Source organism: Arachis stenosperma, chromosome 3 (assembly GCF_014773155.1).
Source record: "Arachis stenosperma cultivar V10309 chromosome 3, arast.V10309.gnm1.PFL2, whole genome shotgun sequence".
Taxonomy (NCBI): Eukaryota; Viridiplantae; Streptophyta; class Magnoliopsida; order Fabales; family Fabaceae; genus Arachis; species Arachis stenosperma.
The window spans coordinates 40,227,976-40,247,245 of record NC_080379.1 but is presented as its reverse complement, the minus strand read 5'-3'; the positions used below and the strand labels follow the sequence as shown (position 1 = coordinate 40,247,245).

At 37.2% G+C, this 19,270-nt stretch overlaps 1 non-coding gene across 1 annotated transcript; it reads left to right on the top strand.

Annotated features, from left to right (window-relative positions):
• The first annotated feature begins 13,852 nt into the window (after nt 1-13,852).
• Nucleotides 13,853-13,956, top strand: LOC130971079 (small nucleolar RNA R71). Its single transcript, XR_009082313.1, has one exon. It is a non-coding gene; the product is annotated as a small nucleolar RNA R71 (small nucleolar RNA).
• The last annotated feature ends 5,314 nt before the right edge of the window (nt 13,957-19,270 follow it).

Sequence of the window (19,270 nt, the reverse complement as noted above, 5' to 3'; positions counted from 1 at the left end):
AAGGTTTTTGACCTTGATGCCATCACCAATCGCAGGATGGGTGCATCCAGCTCCGTCATCCCACTCGAATCGGACTAATCTTTCTGGGCACATCCTGCTCCAATTGCATCTCCACCTGGCTCTAACTATAAGTTCCCACACCTTAAGTTGTCTCTCTTCTATGTCACATGTCGTTCTTCCAGTCCCATCGTCCTTTCCATATGGTTACCTTCACTACTTCCCTCATGCCAGTTCCTGTCTTTAAACTTCTGTAACTTTCTACTAATGCTTTTATTTTCATGCAATGATAATCACGTTGTAACAATCTTTTCTTATTTTCATGAGTATTGGCATGGGTTTACGCTTTTTATCATATCTCATTCTTACCCCTCACATCTTTTAAAATTTGGTGGTAAGTCGACAAAATAACACCTTAAATTGTACTAATCACTCTGTACTCTAAGGATTCCTCCCTGCTTAAGTGCTAATTACAAAATAGTAAAATTTAATCACAACAAAATAACTACCTAAACCCTTTTTTGGGAGCACTCCCTCATTATGCCTGGAGCCAATTCTCCTGCCACATCTCCCATCCAATAAATAATGACTCAGTAACATTTTAATTTACTCCTTTATTTCTTTTAATTTTATTTTAATTGTATTTCATGAATACCACTTATTTCGAATTTCTTTAAAAAAATATTCATTACCTATCAACTACAAATTTTAATAAACAAAAATATTCTAAATTTACATAAATATTACCAAAAAAAATTCCAACAACAAAAGTATCTTTTTCCTCGTCCTATTTTTGCAAATACCATATAATTCACTTTCAAGAAAAATCAATAATTTTTTTAAAACATTTTAATGCACTAGACAAATCAATCAAAACTAAGACTTGCTTAGACTTAATTTAGTCACATTTTTTTCATTTTAAATGTACCTGATAAAATTTACCTTAGATTAAAAATGGCATCCGCTGTGTGGTGTTATTATTATTTTTTTTTACATAAAATAAAATATTATACTTGTCGTGCTCGTATTAGTCATTGTAAATAATTGATAACGAACGTCACAGAACAAAACAAAGGATAACGACAACAATAAAGAGAAGAATTATACTTTGAAGAAAATAACTTTAAATGAAAAGATTATACCACAATAAATAACATATTTCAAATCAAATAATTTTTTACAATTGAACTTAAATATTTAAAACAAAAAATAAACATTTAAATTGGTAACAACATATATTAACTTAAGTCAAATTTTTAGAAATGTCAAAACTTTACTAAACAATGCCTAACTTTTAACTTTGATGAATTTGTTTCTACAAAAATATTTTCATAAAACAAAACCACTTTCACAAATTTCTCTACAAGCGAACCATACTTTATTTAAAACAACAAAAACATCGGATGCTTTTAATATTTTGAATTTTCTAAACATATTTTTTCAAACATAAAAATAATTTTATCTATTTAAATTTTTTAGACATAACAAATAAATCCACAAATAACTCTAACTCATGAAATAGCATTAGAATAAAATTAAACCAGGTTACCAGGTAACCTAACATTTTACCCATTCAATGCTCTTTTTTGAAACACACTCATTTACAACGGTCCAACACAGAATTTTTGTTTCATGGAACTAAACTGGCCCAAACCATGGAACATGGCCCAATCGTAAAAGAGAAGTAACCAAAAAGGCAACTGGCCCAAAACCAAATCGACTCCACTCAGCTTCATCAAATCACTCCCCCACAGCTTTCAAGCATAAACTCACTATGGGCAAGCATGCGAATTGCTTTCTTACTCAACGCATAACTTTCCAAACTCGTTGAGGTCCCACCATTGTACTATACACTCTTTTTACGAAATACCGCATGCCCCAATCCTCACCATTCTACTTTTTAAAATTATATCTGAATGGTTGAATAGAGCGAAATATCACATTCTGCATCGCTACAGTGTCATATGTGAACATCTTCCTATAATATATTAGTACATATTATATTACTATATGAACAATTCGTGTACAGTAATAAGTATTTACCATATACTATATTAGTATATACTATTTTACTACAGTAAACATTTACTATATAATTATGGATTATCATATTAAAGAAAATTCATAGTAAAGTAAATATTTACTATATACTATATTAGTACCATAGAATATTTGTAGTTCAAAATACATGTAGGACCATTATCCTAATTTTTAAATAAGATTGGTATAAAAAGAATGAATAACTATAATACAATAAATGCTAAATGGTATTTTTACAATTGAAGTATATAAATAATTAAACAAAATTTTATTAGTATAATTATATATCAAACAATTTATATAAATATAAATCACAAATTAAGCAATTTTATAAATTATTTTCAACTATCCTATGTTCCACTTTGTTTAGATAAGAAAAATATAATCATACACCAATAAATAAAATAATAAAATTAAAAAAAATTAAACGAGAAAATAAATAACATTATAATGTTATCAACCAGGCATTAATTGTTCGTAAAAAAGCGAAGCTTCTCGATATTAAATTGAAAGATTGATTTTTATGATTGCATATATTCATATGATTGTGTTTAAATTTAGACTTTTTTTTTTGTTTCTTTAATATCAATTTTTTTGTATGATTATTTAGCCATATAGATAAATTAAGTAAGAGCGCGTAACGTGAGTGGTACTCTAGTTAATATATAATAAAAATGTAGTAGATGGTTAGTTACTTGACAAGTGGTGTATTCTATAATAGATAAATATTAGTCTTCATTGTATGACAAATGGCAAAATAATAAAAAATAAAAAAATAATAAAAAAACTAAAGATCTGCAGACAAAACAATTGGGCGAGATTTTAATTTAAATTCAAATTTAAAATTATTTTGTTACAGCTATCCTCATGTATATGTCAGTTTGTTCAAATTTGTCATACAAAAATTTAAAACAAGAAAAGCCATAGAGCTGCAAGTCTTGGTAGAGGAAGTAGTTAGACAGTGAAAAAAGAAAGAAAGAAAATGGCGGCCACAAAGAAGAAGATGGTGACAAAGAAAGAAAACGACGGTCGAAGAAAGAAAGGACGACGGAAAAAGAAAGAAAGGACGACAGAAAAAGAAAACGACAGTGAAAAATGAAGAAAAAAGAAAAAGGCGGTCGGCATCGCAGAGAAGAAGAAAATGACGGTGCAAAAAGAAAAGACGACAGAAGATGGAGAAGAGGGTGGCGATGACAGCGACGATCACAGAGAAGGAGGCTAAATCGACAAAGAAAAGAAGAGGAATGAGGCGACGACAGTGATGGAGCCCATTACCACTATTGGATCCATAGAGCTACGGCCGAGGAAAATTCAAATCATTTTGGGACTAGAATTTTAGTGCAGGTAATCTTAATTGTCACATTTTAATAATATTCTTCTATCTATTCTCTGTTTAATGTTGGAAATTAACATTTTAAAGTATTAATTAGGTCATTTTTTGCATAGGCAAATAAGAGGATATGAGGATGTATGGACTTATGGACTGCCAAGTTTATAAGATAACTTGATTCATGTGACTTAAAAGAAAAAAGAACAAAACAATTAGAAAGGTAATATTGATAAGGAGACAATGAAGTTACACTTGGTCGTCCGCAAAATTAGTGTTGTCTGGTCTTCCAAATTTGGTGTGAATGATAGAAAAAAGACGATTGAATGCTGCAATGTGCAATTTCTCTATACTTCTATTGCCACTACTTGGAAATTTAATTTAATTTAAAGTTATTTATTCTACATTTGTGTTCTTTTCTTTTGCTGATTGCTTTAAGTATTCATTTTTTTATTGTTGTTTTTGTTTTGCTATTTAGGACTTCAGACATATACCAATGAGTTGTAACTGAAAGTGTTGTCATAAATGGTTTTGGAATTCACAGGTTAAAACTTCAATTTTTCTCCTTTAAGATATTTTGTGGCTATTAATTTGTTATATGTGATGAAATTTCAAAATCTAGATCAGGTACAGCTACAGATGCAATGATGGTTGAGGTCAGGAAAATAATGTACATAGTTGTTGTCAAAGATGCCGCCCTCTGTTCCAATTTATTCTTTGTTTTTTTTTTCGATTCTCATGTTAATGAATTTGGATTTTGAAACAATTTAAACCATAGAAAACGTTTTCTTTTATGAGCAGCAAGTGAAACAAAGACTGTGCAACTTGAACTATTTGTAATTGCCAAGTGGAATAAAGATAGGGCTTCTTTGATTACTTGCTTTTTGGTGTTAGTTTTTTAATGCTATAGTTTCACATAGATTAAGGGCTACTTTAGCTATTTGCTTAATTATTTGGTGTTACTTTTTTAGTGCTATGGTCGTGGTAGAGGGAAGGTTTCTATTGGTACCCCTCTATTCTAACTACCCTAGTGATGTCATAGGCAATAGATACACCAGACCAACCGTTCATCATGGTCCCTAACTCCAAATATAGGGCTCCTTCTACCTCGATGATGCAACATCCATCTGCTCAGCAGCCTACTATCTCGACGACGCCACCTCTATTCACTCAGCAACCCAATATCTCGACAACGACAGACACCACGGTGCCAGAATCCCCTCACGGATCCCAGCCAAATGCTCTTCCACGACCTCCCATCATACAGATGACGATTTGGCCTGATGGGACGACGGCGTGAGTACTATTTTAAGTCTTTTATATGCAAACTATTTTCGTTAGTCAGTTTAATTTAATTACACTCAATTTTCTAGTTTTAGTGGATTTAGGTTGTTAAGATATGTTCGACTTAGAATAGTAGGTTTGAACTGATAAAAGTGTTTGCTAATTCTTGATTGTTGATGGAGGTTGCTGCTTAAGTCATATAATGCAATATAGATGAAACTACTAATCTTAATTAATTGAGCTCTTTATTGTTGATTGATGGATGTTGCTACTTGATTCTTGTTTATTGATTGTTGATAGATATTGTAGTTTAAGTAAATTACTGATGAATATAATTTTTTGCGCATTCTAGTTATAGATGAAACTTTACCAAAATTTCTAAAAAACTTAAATATAATTGAAGTTTATAGATTATTTCAAATAAATTTTTAGTAAACTACTAATCTTAAGTTTTCTATTGATAGGTTTGCGCTTAATAGAAATGTATGTACACATGAGTGTACTAATATCATCAAGCTGATGTATGATCATCCATGCTTAAGCTACAAGAAGATCCCAACTGAGACCAGAGAGAGATGGTTTCAGAAGTGGGCGGTAAAAAATCAACATATTCAAATCTTAGTTAGTTTATTGATGCGTGAGTATCCTTTCTATCTTTTCCTAGTGAATTTGCATTCAAATTGTTGAGTTTAATCAAGATTTAATTACCTTTAGCCACTATGAATGCTACTTTGAGTTGTTTGCAATTTCTGTTTATTTCAGGTAGCATTCGGATGGATTTGACGGAGTTTTGTAGCAGAAAAGGAAGAAAGCGAATGATGTTGTCAACCCCGACCTCCTTGCAATCAAACAAGAATAACTTGAGCTACAGAGGTCCAATTAACCGGATTTTAGTGGTATTGGAAAGCTAACTTCTAGAGCTTTTCAACGATATATAATAGTATATCCTTTTCTTCCATTTCATACGGGCCACTTCACGCCAAACTTGAGGAAGCTCAAGTTTGGCGCCAGCTCAAGGCCTCCAAAGAGAAATTGCACTGCCATCTCCACGCCGAAGTTGAGTTTTCTCAAGTTCAGCGTCAACTCAAGGAAAGCAAGAGAAAGCAATGCTGCCTCCTCCTCGCCGAACTTGAAGTTCTTCAAGTTCGGCGTCAACCTTAATGAGTCCAATGGTCCCCACTCGCCCTAGGATGCATTACACGTTAAGGTTTTGCAAATTTGATTTAACTTTTATTATTAAAATTAGGAAAAGATATTATTTAGATTTTAGGAAATATATTTTATATTAATTAGGATTAGATATAAAAGGGAAAAGAATCAGCCCTTCGGGCTCATCTCTTCTCTACTACCTCATTCCGCAACTGACAATTTTTACGAATCTTAATTTTTTCTCTGAACCATGAACAACAAAACCTCCACTGTTAAGGTTAGGAGCTATGTCTTTTGTATGGATTGAGACTATTACTTTTCTATTTTGATTCATGTACTGATTTATAATTCAAGAATTATTTTTGTTCTTTATTTTATGAGTCTGGGTGGAACGGAAGTATGACCTTGGTTCTAATTGAGTTTTTGTATAATTTTGAAAAGCTCTTTACTTGAATAACAGCTTGAAAACATATTCTCCTAAATTCTAATTATCTTGACTTAACGGGATACGTGACTTATAATCCTCTTATATTTGGGTAATTAGGATTTTTGTGACATATAAACTAGAATTGAACTTCATCCTCTAATTAGAATTAAGTGACCAAGGAATTGGCGGTTGATGAATTTTAGAGGAGACTAAAAAGGTCTAAGGAATTAAGGTTTAGTCACATATAGTTTGCCACGAATTGAATCTTGCATGATTAAAATAGTTAGTAAGAAAGTCAATCCGGAAGATAAATATTTCTAAAGCCTTAACTGTTTTCTCCATATATTATTCACAACTTGTTTACTGTTTGTTTTTTGATTCTCTGAATTACTGTTAATGCTTTTGAACCTTCAAACATCATTTTCTGTTTGTCTGACTAAGCAAATCACTTGACCATTGTAGCTTGATTCATCAATCCTCGTGGAATCGACCCTCATTCACCTGAGGTATTACTTGGTACGACCCGGTGCACTTGCCGATTAGTTTGTGGGTTATAAAATTCTGCACCATTTATATCTTGTATTTGTTTAACTATGTATTTAATTTCGATTAAAACGTGCTAAAGGTTCTTTCTACAGTAGAAATTTATATGAAACAAGACTCACGATCTCATGATCAGCAAGATCTTCGACTATCGAATGGCTAGGTGGCTTAAGCAGATGTTGGAAGACGTACATGAGCATCATGACCACCTCACCATTTGGCTTCGTTCGGACATTAAAAAGGCATTGTATTTCTATTGGGAGACTGATTAGGGGTTCAAGTGTCATCATCTCACAAACAGAGCTAACATGGCATCGGCCAGGTCGTCAAAATATATCGGTAGGTTAGCGACTTTCATGAAGACAAAGGCCAGGTTGGTAAGTAATTTGTTTCATTTTGTTATTAAGTCCGTTTAGTCTTAATATAATGTCATTATTACTTGACTTAACATGTGGTTTCAAAATGTATAGTATAAGTCGTTGGATCATGAGGCGACAATGGCGGAGACCTTCAAGTATACCCACACGTTGAAGGAGAACAAGGAGAGGTTTGCTAATCAGCAGGCCACGGATCATTATGTGAGTAAACATATACAATTTTTAAATTAACTGTACCCCTAATCATAAAATGTGTTACATAGGAGTGGTGCACGAAATTGTGATCACTACAACTCAAAACAATCCCTAGTAATGGCTCCAAAGACTTGGTGCTCAATACCATGGCATAAACACAACTTCGCACAACTAACCAGCAAGTGCACTGGGTCGTCCAAGTAATAAACCTTACGCGAGTAAGGGTCGATCCCACGGAGATTGGTGGTACGAAGCAAGCTATGGTCACCTTGTAAATCTCAGTCAGGCAGACTCAAATGGTTATAGTGGTGAACGAATAAAGCAGTAAGATAAAGATAGAGATACTTATGCATATCATTGGTGAGAGCTTCAGATAAGCGTATGAAGATGCCTTCCCTTCCGTCTCTCTGCTTTCCTACAGTCTTCATCCAATCCTTCTTACTCCTTTCCATGGCAAGCTTGTGTAGGGTTTCACCGTTGTCAGTGGCTACCTCCCATCCTCTCATTGAAAGCGATTGCATATGCCCTGTCACGGTCATAGCGGAATTCATCTGTCGGTTCTCAATCAGGCCGGAATAGAATCCAGTGATTCTTTTGCGTCTGTCACTAACGCCCCGCCCTCAGGAGTTTGAAGCACGTCACAGTCATTCAATCATTGAATCCTACTCAGAATACCACAGACAAGGTTAGACCTTCCGGATTCTCTTGAATGCCGCCATCAGTTCTTGCCTATACCACGAAGACTCTGATCTCACGGAATGGCTGGCTCGTTTGTCAGGCGAGCACTCGGTTGTCAGGCGATCAACCATGCATCGTGCAATCAGAAATCCAAGAGATAAACACTAGGGCCTCGAATGCTTGTAGAACAAGAATGGTTGTCAGTCACCTTGTTCATAGGTGAGAATGATGATGAGTGTCACGGATCATCACATTCATCAAGTTGAAGAACAAATGATATCTTGGACAAAGAACAAGCGGAATTGAATAGAAGAACAATAGTAATTGCATTAATACTCGAGGTACAGCAGAGCTCCACACCTTAATCTATGGTGTGTAGAAACTCCACCGTTGAAAATACATAAGAACAAGGTCTAGGCATGGCCGTGAGGCCAGCCTCCCAAAGTGATCAAAAGATCTAAAGAAAAAGGTTCCAAAGATCAGATCATTCTCTAAATACAATAGTAAAAGGTCCTACTTATAGAAAACTAGTAGCCTAAGGTGTACAAAAATGAGTAAATGACATAGAAATCCACTTCCGGGCCCACTTGGTGTGTGCTTGGGCTGAGCAATGAAGCATTTTCGTGTAGAGACTCTCCTTGGAGTTAAACGCCAGCTTTTATGCCAGTTTGGGCGTTTAACTCCCAATTAGGTGCCAGTTCCGGCGTTTAACGCTGGAATTTCTTGAGGTGACTTTGAACGCCGGTTTGGGCCATCAAATCTTGGGCAAAGTATGGACTATCATATATTGCTGGAAATCCCAGGATGTCTACTTTCCAACGCCGTTGAGAGCGCGCCAATTGGGCTTCTGTAGCTCCAGAAAATCCACTTCGAGTGCAGGGAGGTCAAAATCCAACAGCATCTGCAGTCCTTTTGAGTCTCTGGATCAGATTTTTGCTCAGATCCCTAAATTTCAGCCAGAAAATACCTGAAATCACAGAAAATCACACAAACTTATAGTAAAGTCCAGAAAAGTGAATTTTAACTAAAAACTAATAAAAATATAATAAAAACTAACTAAAAGATACTAAAAACATACTAAAAACAATGCCAAAAAGTGTACAAATTATCCGCTCATCACAACACCAAACTTAAATTGTTGCTTGTCCCCAAGCAACTGAAGATCAAATAAGATAAAAAGAAGAGAATATGCAATGAACTCCAAAAACATCTATGAAGATCAGTATTAATTAGATGAGCGGGGCTTTTAGCTTTTTGCCTCTGAATAGTTTTGGCATCTCACTTTATCCCTTGGAACTCAGAATGATTGGCTTCTTTAGGAACTCAGAATCCAGATAGTGTTATTGATTCTCCTAGTTAAGTATGATGATTCTTGAACACAGCTACTTTATTGAGTCTTGGCTGTGGCCCAAAGCACTCTGTCTTCCAGTATTACCACCGGATACATACATGCCACAGACACATAATTGGGTGAACCTTTTCAGATTGTGACTCAACTTTGCTAAAGTCCCCAATTAGAGGTGTCCAGGGTTCTTAAGCACACTCTTATTGCCTTGGATCACAACTTTATTTCTTTCTTTTTTTCTTTCTTTTTCTTTCTTTTTCTTTCTTTTTTTTTTCTTTCTTTTTTTTTTCGCCTCTTCTTTTTTTTTGTATTCACTGCTTTTTCTTGCTTCAAGAATCATTTTTATGATTTTTCAGATCCTCAGTAACATGTCTCCTTTTTCATCATTCTTTCAAGAGCCAACATTCATGAACCACAAATTCAAAAGACATATGCACTGTTCAATCATACATTCAGAGAACAAAAGTGTTGCCACCACATCAAAGTAATTAAACTGTTATAAAATTCAAAATTCATGCAATTCTTTTCTTTTTCAATTAAGAACAGTTTTTATTTAAGAAAGGTGATGGATTCATAGGACATTCATAACTTTAAGGCATAAACACTAAGACACTAATGATCATAAGATACAAACATAGATAAACATAAGCACTAAAATTCGAAAAACAGAAGAATAAAGAACAAGGAAATCAAGGAACGGGTCCACCTTAGTGATGGCGGCTCTTCCTTCCTCTTGAAGGTCCTATGGAGTGCTTGAGCTCCTCAATGTCTCTTCCTTGCCTTTGTTGCTCCTCTCTCATGATTCTTTGATCTTTTCTTATTTCATGGAGGAGAATGGAGTGTTCTTGGTGCTCCACCCTTAGTTGTCCCATGTTGGAACTCAATTCTCCTAGGGAGGTGTTTAGTTGCTCCCAATAGTTTTGTGGAGAAAAGTGCATCCCTTGAGGCATCTCAGGGATCTCATGATGAGAGGGGTTTCTTGTTTGCTCCATCCTTTTCTTGGTAATGGGCTTATCCTCATCAATGGTGATGTCTCCCTCTATGTCAACTCCAACTGAATAACAGAGGTGACAAATGAGGTGAGGAAAGGCTAACCTTGCTAAGGTAGAGGACTTATCCGCCACCTTGTAGAGTTCTTGGGCTATGACCTCATGAACTTCCACTTCTTCTCCAATCATGATGCTATGGATCATGATGGCCCGGTCTAAAGTAACTTCGGACCGGTTGCTAGTGGGAATGATTGAGCGTTGGATAAACTCCAACCATCCTCTAGCCATGGGTTTGAGGTCATGCCTTCTCAATTGAACCGGCTTGCCTCTTGAATCTCTCTTTCATTGTGCGCCCTCTTCACATATGATTGTGAGGACTTGGTCCAACCTTTGATCAAAGTTGACCCTTCTTGTGTAAGGATGTTCATCTCCTTGCATCATAGGCAAGTTGAACGCCACCCTCACACTTTCCGGACTAAAATCCAAGTATTTCCCCCGAACCATTGTGAGATAATTCTTTGGATCCGGGTTCATACTTTGATCATGGTTCTTGGTGATCCATGCATTGGCATAGAATTCTTGAACCATCAAGATTTTGACTTGTTGAATGGGGTTGGTAAGCACTTCCCAACCTCTTCTTCGGATCTCATGGCGGATCTCCGGATATTCACCCTTTTTGAGTGAAAAGGGGACCTCGGGGATCACCTTCTTCAAGGCCACAACTTCATAGAAGTGGTCTTGATGCACCCTTGAGATGAATCTATCCATCTCCCATTACTCGGAGGTGGAAGCTTTTGCCTTCCCTTTCCTCTTTCTAGAGGTTTCTCCGGCCTTGGATGCCATAATGGTTATGGAAAAACGAAAAAGCAACGCTTTTACCACACCAAACTTAAAATGCTTGCTCGTCCTCGAGCAAAAGAAGAAAGAAGAGAATAGAAGAAGAAGAAATGAAGAAGAGGGAGATGGTGGTGTATTCGGCCAAAGAGGGTGAGAAGTGATGTTTAGGTTGTGTGAAAATGAAGGGGTTAAGAAGGGTTTATATAGGAGAGAGGGGAGATGAGGTTCGGCCATTATGGGTGGGTTTGGGAGGGGTTAAGAAGTGGTTTGAATTTGAAGGGTGAGGCTGGTGGGGTTTTATGAAGGATGGATGTGAGTGGTGAAGAGAAAGATGGGATTTGATAGGTGAAGGGTTTTTGGGGAAGAGGTGTTGAGGTGATTGGTGAATGGGGGAAGAAGAGAGAGAGTGGTGGTGGGGTCCTGTGGGGTCCACAGATCCTGTGGTGTCAAGGAAAAGTCATCCCTGCACCAAATGGCATCAAAATTCACGTTTTGAGCCATTGCTGGCGTTAAACGCCGGGCTGGTGCCCATTCCTGGCGTTTAACGCCAGGTTCTTGCCCTTTTCTGGCGTTTAACGCCAGTCTGGTGCCCCTTTCTGGCGTTAAACCCCGGGCTGGTGCCCATTCCTGGCGTTTAACGCCAGGTTCTTGCCCTTTTCTGGCGTTTAACGCCAGTCTGGTGCCCCTTTCTGGCGTTAAACGCCCAGAATGGTGCCAGACTGGGCGTTAAACGCCCAACTGCTAGGCTTACTGGCGTTTGAACGCCAGCAGCATCTTCCTCCAGGGTGTGCTATTTTTCTTCCTGTTTTTCATTCTGTTTTTGCTTTTTCAATTAATTTTGTGACTTCTTATGATCATCAACCTACAAAATAAAATAAAATAACAAAAGAAAATATGTAAAATATAATATTGGGTTGCCTCCCAACAAGCGCTTCTTTAATGTCAGTAGCTTGACAGAGGGCTCTCATGGAGCCTCACAGATACTCAGAGCAATGTTGGAACCTCCCAACACCAAACTTAGAGTTTGAATGTGGGGGTTCAACACCAAACTTAGAGTTTGGTTGTGGCCTCCCAACACCAAACTTAGAGTTTGACTGTGGGGGCTCTTCTTGACTCTGACTTGAGAGAAGCTCTTCATGCTTCATCTCTATGGTGACAGAGGGATATCCTTGAGCCTTAAACACAAAGGATTCTCCATTCACTTGAATGATCAGTTCACCTCTATCAACATCAATCACAGCCTTTGCTGTGGCTAGGAAAGGTCTGCCAAGGATGATGGTTTCATCCATGCATTTCCCAGTCTCTAGGACTATGAAATCAGTAGGGATGTAATGGTCTTCAATCTTAACCAAAACATTCTCTACAAGTCCATAAGCTTGTTTTCTTGAGTTGTCTGCCATCTCTAGTGAGATTTTTGCAGCTTGTACCTCAAAGATCCTTAGCTTCTCCATTACTGAGAGAGGCATGAGGTTTACACTTGACCCTAAGTCACACAGAGCCTTCTTGAAGGTCATGGTGCCTATGGTACAAGGTATGGAAAACTTCCCAGGGTCTTGTCTCTTTTGAGGTAATTTCTGCCTAGACAAGTCATCCAGTTCTTTGGTGAGCAAAGGAGGTTCATCCTCCCAAGTCTCATTTCCAAATAACTTGTCATTTAGCTTCATGATTGCTCCAAGGTATTTAGCAACTTGCTCTTCAGTGACATACTCATCCTCTTCAGAGGAAGAATACTCATCAGAGCTCATGAAAGGCAGAAGTAAGTCCAATGGAATCTCTATGGTCTCATTTTGAGTCTCAGATTTCCATGGTTTCTCATTAGGGAACTCAGTGGAGGTCAGTGCTCGCCCATTGAAGCCTTCCTCAGTGGCGTCCACTTCCTCTCCATCCTCTCCAAATTCGGCCATGTTTATGGCTTTGCACTCTCCTTTTGGATTTTCTTCTGTGTTGCTTGGGAGAGTACTTGGAGGGAGTTCAGTAACTTTCTTGCTCAGCTGTCCCACTTGTGCCTCCAAATTTCTAATGGAGGACCTTATTTCATTCATGAAACTTTGAGTGGTTTTAATTAGATCAGAGACCATGGTTGCTAAGTCAGAGGGGTTCTGCTTAGGATTCTCTGTCTGTTGCTGAGAAGATGATGGAAAAGGTTTGCCATTGTTAAACCTGTTTCTTGCACCATTATTATTGAAAACTTGTTGAGGTCTCTCTTGATTCTTCCATGAGAAATTTGGGTGATTTCTCCATGAAGAATTATAGGTGTTACCATAGGGTTCTCCTAGGTAATTCACCTCTTCCATTGAAGGGTTCTCAGGATCATAAGCTTCTTCCTCAGATGAAGCATCCTTAGTACTACTTGGTGCATTTTGCATTCTAGACAGACTTTGAGAAATCAAATTGACTTGTTGAGTCAATATTTTATTCTGAGCCAAAATGGCGTTCAGAGTATCAATCTCAAGAACTCCTTTCTTCTGACTTGTCCCATTGTTCACAGGATTTCTTTCAGAAGTGTACATGAATTGGTTATTTGCAACCATTTCAATGAGCTCTTGAGCTTCTGTAGGCGTCTTCTTCAGATGAAGAGATCCTCCAGCAGAGCTATCCAAGGACATCTTAGATAGTTCAGAGAGACCATCAAAGAAAATACCTATGATGCTCCATTCAGAAAGTATGTCAGAAGGACATTTTCTGATCAATTGTTTGTATCTTTCCCAAGCTTCATAGAGGGATTCTCCATCCTTCTGTCTGAAGGTTTGGACTTCCACTCTAAGCTTACTCCATCTTTGTGGTGGAAAGAACTTTGCCAAGAAGGCATTGACTAGCTTTTCCCAAGAGTCCAGGCTTTCTTTAGGTTGAGAGTCCAACCATATTCTAGCTCTGTCTCTTACAGCAAAAGGGAATAGCATCAGTCTATAGACCTCAGGGTCTACCCCATTAGTCTTGACTGTGTCACAGATTTGCAAGAATTCAGCTAAGAACTGATGAGGATCTTCCATTGGAAGTCCATGGAACTTGCAATTCTGTTGCATTAGAGAAACTAATTGAGGTTTAAGCTCAAAGTTGTTTGCTCCAATGGCAGGGATAGAGATGCTTCTCCCATAGAAGTCGGGAGTAGGTGCAGTAAAGTCACCCAGCACCTTCCTTGCATTGTTTGCATTATTGTTGTTTTCAGCTGCCATGTCTTCTTCTTCTTTGAAGAATTCGGTCAGGTCCTCTAAAGAGAGTTGTGCTTTGGCTTCTCTTAGCTTTCTCTTCAAGGTCCTTTCGGGTTCAGGGTCAGCTTCAACAAGAATGCCTTTGTCTCTGCTTCTGCTCATATGAAAGAGAAGAGAACAAGAAAATGTGGAATCCTCTATGTCACAGTATAGAGATTCCTTGAGGTGTCAGAGGAAAAGAGAAATAGTAAGAAGAAGGAGTAGAAGAATTCGAATTTTAATTAGATAAGATTCGAATTGTGCATTGAGAAGGAGTGGTACTCCATAAATAGAAGGATGTGAGAAGGAGGGAAGTAATTTTTCGAAAATCAATTAAAATATTTTGAAAACATTTTTGAAAAAAACACTAATTGATTTTCGAAAACAAAAGTGGAAAAGAAATCAAGTGATTTTTGAAAAAGGATCTGAAATTAGAAGTTAAAAAGATTTGATTGAAAACTTATTTTAAAAAAAAAAATGTGATTGAGAAAAGAAAAGATTTGATTGAAAAGATATGATTTGAAAACAATTTGAAAAGATATGATTTTAAAAATTAATGACTTGCCTAACAAGAAAAGATATGATTCAAACATTAAACCTTTCTCAACAGAAAAGGTAACAACTTTGAGATGTTCAATCAAATCATTAATTGTTAGTAAGTATCTTTCAAAAAGGAGAGAAATTGATTTTGAAAACATTTGATTGATAAGATTTGATTTGAAAAAGATTTGGTTTTGAAAAACTTTGAAAACTTGAAAAAAATTTGATTTTGAAAACAAAATCTTCCCCCTTTGCCATCCTGGCGTTAAACGCTCAGAATGGTATCCATTCTGGCGTTTAACGCCCAAAATGCACCCTTTTTGGGCGTTAAACGCCCAACCAGGTACCCTGGCTGGCGTTTAAACGCCAGTCTGTCTTCTTCACTGGGCATTTTCGAATGCTCAGCTTTTTCTGTATAATTCCTCTGCAGTATGTTCTGAATCTTCAATTCTTTGTATTATTGACTTGAAAAGACACAAATTAAAAATATTTTTGGATTTTTAATAATCAAAATGCAACAAGAATCAGATAACAATGCATGCAAGACACCAAACTTAGCAGTTTGTATACTACTGACACATAAACTCTCAAGTCAAAAGAATTCAAAGATCAGAGTAAGAAATCATCAAGAATTACTTGAAGGTCCTTAAGACACATGAATGAATGTATGCAATTGACACCAAACTTAAGATGAGACACTAGACTCAAACAAGAAACATAAAGTATTTTTTGTTTTTATGATTTTGTGAAAATTTTTTTGTGCTTTTCGAAAATTAAGTGAAAAAAAGATATCAAAATTCTTAATGAGAATTCCAGGAATCAGTGCAATGCTAGTCTAAGATTCCGGTCCAGGAATTAGACATGGCTTCACAGCCAGCCAAGCTTTCAAAGAAAGCTTCGGTCCAAAACACTAGACATGGCCAAAGGCCAGCCAAGCCTTAGCAGATCACTGCTCCAAAAGCAAGATCAACAAGCTCTTGTGATGATAAGTTGAAACCTCGGTCCAATGGAATTAGACATGGCTTTACAGCCAGCCAGATTTCAACAAATCATCATGAAACTCTAGAATTCATCTTCAAGAATTTCGAAAAAAAATAAATGCCTAATCTAAGCAACAAGATGAACCGTCAGTTGTCCATACACAAGAACAATCCCCGGCAACGGCACCAAAAACTTGGTGCACGAAATTGTGATCACTACAACTCAAAACAATCCCTAGTAATGGCTCCAAAGACTTGGTGCTCAATACCATGGCATAAACACAACTTCGCACAACTAACCAGCAAGTGCACTGGGTCGTCCAAGTAATAAACCTTACGCGAGTAAGGGTCGATCCCACGGAGATTGGTGGTACGAAGCAAGCTATGGTCACCTTGTAAATCTCAGTCAGGCAGACTCAAATGGTTATAGTGGTGAACGAATAAAGCAGTAAGATAAAGATAGAGATACTTATGCATATCATTGGTGAGAGCTTCAGATAAGCGTATGAAGATGCCTTCCCTTCCGTCTCTCTGCTTTTCTACAGTCTTCATCCAATCCTTCTTACTCCTTTCCATGGCAAGCTTGTGTAGGGTTTCACCGTTGTCAGTGGCTACCTCCCATCCTCTCATTGAAAGCGATTGCATATGCCCTGTCATGGTCATAGCGGAATTCATCTGTCGGTTCTCAATCAGGCCGGAATAGAATCCAGTGATTCTTTTGCGTCTGTCACTAACGCCCCGCCCTCAGGAGTTTGAAGCACGTCACAGTCATTCAATCATTGAATCCTACTCAGAATACCACAGACAAGGTTAGACCTTCCGGATTCTCTTGAATGCCGCCATCAGTTCTTGCCTATACCACGAAGACTCTGATCTCACGGAATGGCTGGCTCGTTTGTCAGGCGAGCACTCGGTTGTCAGGCGATCAACCATGCATCGTGCAATCAGAAATCCAAGAGATAAACACTAGGGCCTCGAATGCTTGTAGAACAAGAATGGTTGTCAGTCACCTTGTTCATAGGTGAGAATGATTATGAGTGTCACGGATCATCACATTCATCAAGTTGAAGAACAAATGATATCTTGGACAAAGAACAAGCGGAATTGAATAGAAGAACAATAGTAATTGCATTAATACTCGAGGTACAGCAGAGCTCCACACCTTAATCTATGGTGTGTAGAAACTCCACCGTTGAAAATACATAAGAACAAGGTCTAGGTATGGCCGTGAGGCCAGCCTCCCAAAGTGATCAAAAGATCTAAAGAAAAAGGTTCCAAAGATCAGATCATTCTCTAAATACAATAGTAAAAGGTCCTACTTATAGAAAACTAGTAGCCTAAGGTGTACAAAAATGAGTAAATGACATAGAAATCCACTTCCGGGCCCACTTGGTGTGTGCTTGGGCTGAGCAATGAAGCATTTTCGTGTAGAGACTCTCCTTGGAGTTAAACGCCAGCTTTTATGCCAGTTTGGGCGTTTAACTCCCAATTAGGTGCCAGTTCCGGCGTTTAACGCTGGAATTTCTTGAGGTGACTTTGAACGCCGGTTTGGGCCATCAAATCTTGGGCAAAGTATGGACTATCATATATTGCTGGAAAGCCCAGGATGTCTACTTTCCAACGCCGTTAAAAGCGCGCCAATTGGGCTTCTGTAGCTCCAGAAAATCCACTTCGAGTGCAGGGAGGTCAGAATCCAACAGCATCTGCAGTCCTTTTGAGTCTCTGGATCAGATTTTTGCTCAGATCCCTCAATTTCAGCCAGAAAATACCTGAAATCACAGAAAATCACACAAACTCATAGTAAAGTCCAGAAAAGTGAATTTTAACAAAAAACTAATAAAAATATAATAAAAACTAACTAAAAGATACTAAAAACATACTAAAAATAATGCCAAAAAGTGTACAAATTATCCGCTCATCAAGGAGTCCTACACGTAGAGATTAGAGGCCAAGCCCAGCAATCTCAGCATACTGGAGACGACGACAATAACTCCGCTGCATCAGTTGTCAATCCTAATAGGGTTTGGCATGAGGCCGCATCTGAGCCATACAAGAATTGCGTGTACAGGTTAGGATCGTTCTTCGCCGACAACCTCTGCATATCCAGATTGAGACAATCATCCACCTCTGCCACCAGTCGGCCTATCGATCCCGAGGACGGTGTCGATTTGAGGGAGCAAGTGCTGCTCCTCACCCAGAGCTTTCACCAACAGACTCAGCAGCTGCAGGAGTCTAAGAAGAGGTATCAGGTGATCCTCTCACGCATGACAGACACAGATGACCTTAGGCTGGAGTGAATGCAGGAGCTGGAGTGGCTTCAGCGGACGGAGCAACATATGACGGTGTACCAAGATTAGATGTGCGCCGGTGGCAACGGCGCGCTGGTGGCAGGGCACAGACATAACCGCTTGGACCACCGCCTCAACAAGACCAGCGGGACGATGACAACGACGACGACAACTATCAGGATCTTTAGTGATTAAGGTTTTTGTTTTAGACTGATTGGTTGTATTATATCCTCTATTATTTAACTTTTCATTTTATTTGTACGCTTGGTATTTAATTTAACATATTTGATTTCTATTATTTAGAATTTAACTACAGATTTATGCAAAAAATAAATTTGAATAAAAAATTTAGAATTTGACCACTAATTGCATCAAAAAATTTAACAAAAAAAATTGAACTTGCTGTCAGATTTACCAGAAAAAAATCTAACAGCAAATTTGCAGAGAAAAAATAGTTTGGCATCAAAGTTACTATCGAAAAAAATCAAATTCCGCCACTAAATTCGCCGCAAATTACCGGCGGACAGCCAAATTTGATAGTAAACAATTACCGGCGAGGTTGTCAGATTTAATCCGATTAAAAATTTAATGGTAATCTTATTATCGGCAGATTATTTTTCATTTTTCGGCCAATAAATTCGACGATATTTAACATTTTTTTTGTAGGATTACTCTTTTCTCCTTTTATTCTTCTTCTACCTCTTTTCAAAAAGATGTAGAATGTAAAATTAATTTTATATTTTTAATTAAAATTCTTTTATTTTTTCTATATTATTCAGCTAAAAGAATTGCAAAGTTCAAGTTTTTTTTATTATTCAACTAAAACTTTTGTTTTATTCGAGTCATTCAATTAAAAATTTCATAATTCAAAATAATTTATGTGTATGTAACTAAAATTTCTGCATTTTATAACTAATTTTGTTGTGTTTGTTAGCAAAAGTTTTAATGTCTTATTTGGTTTTTTACACCCTTAAAAAAGATAAAGAAAAAAAATACAAACAAAGAAAAAAATTAAAAAATATAGCAACAATATCAAGAAAAAAAAAGAAAAAATACAAATAAAGAAGAAGACAAAATAAAAAAAAT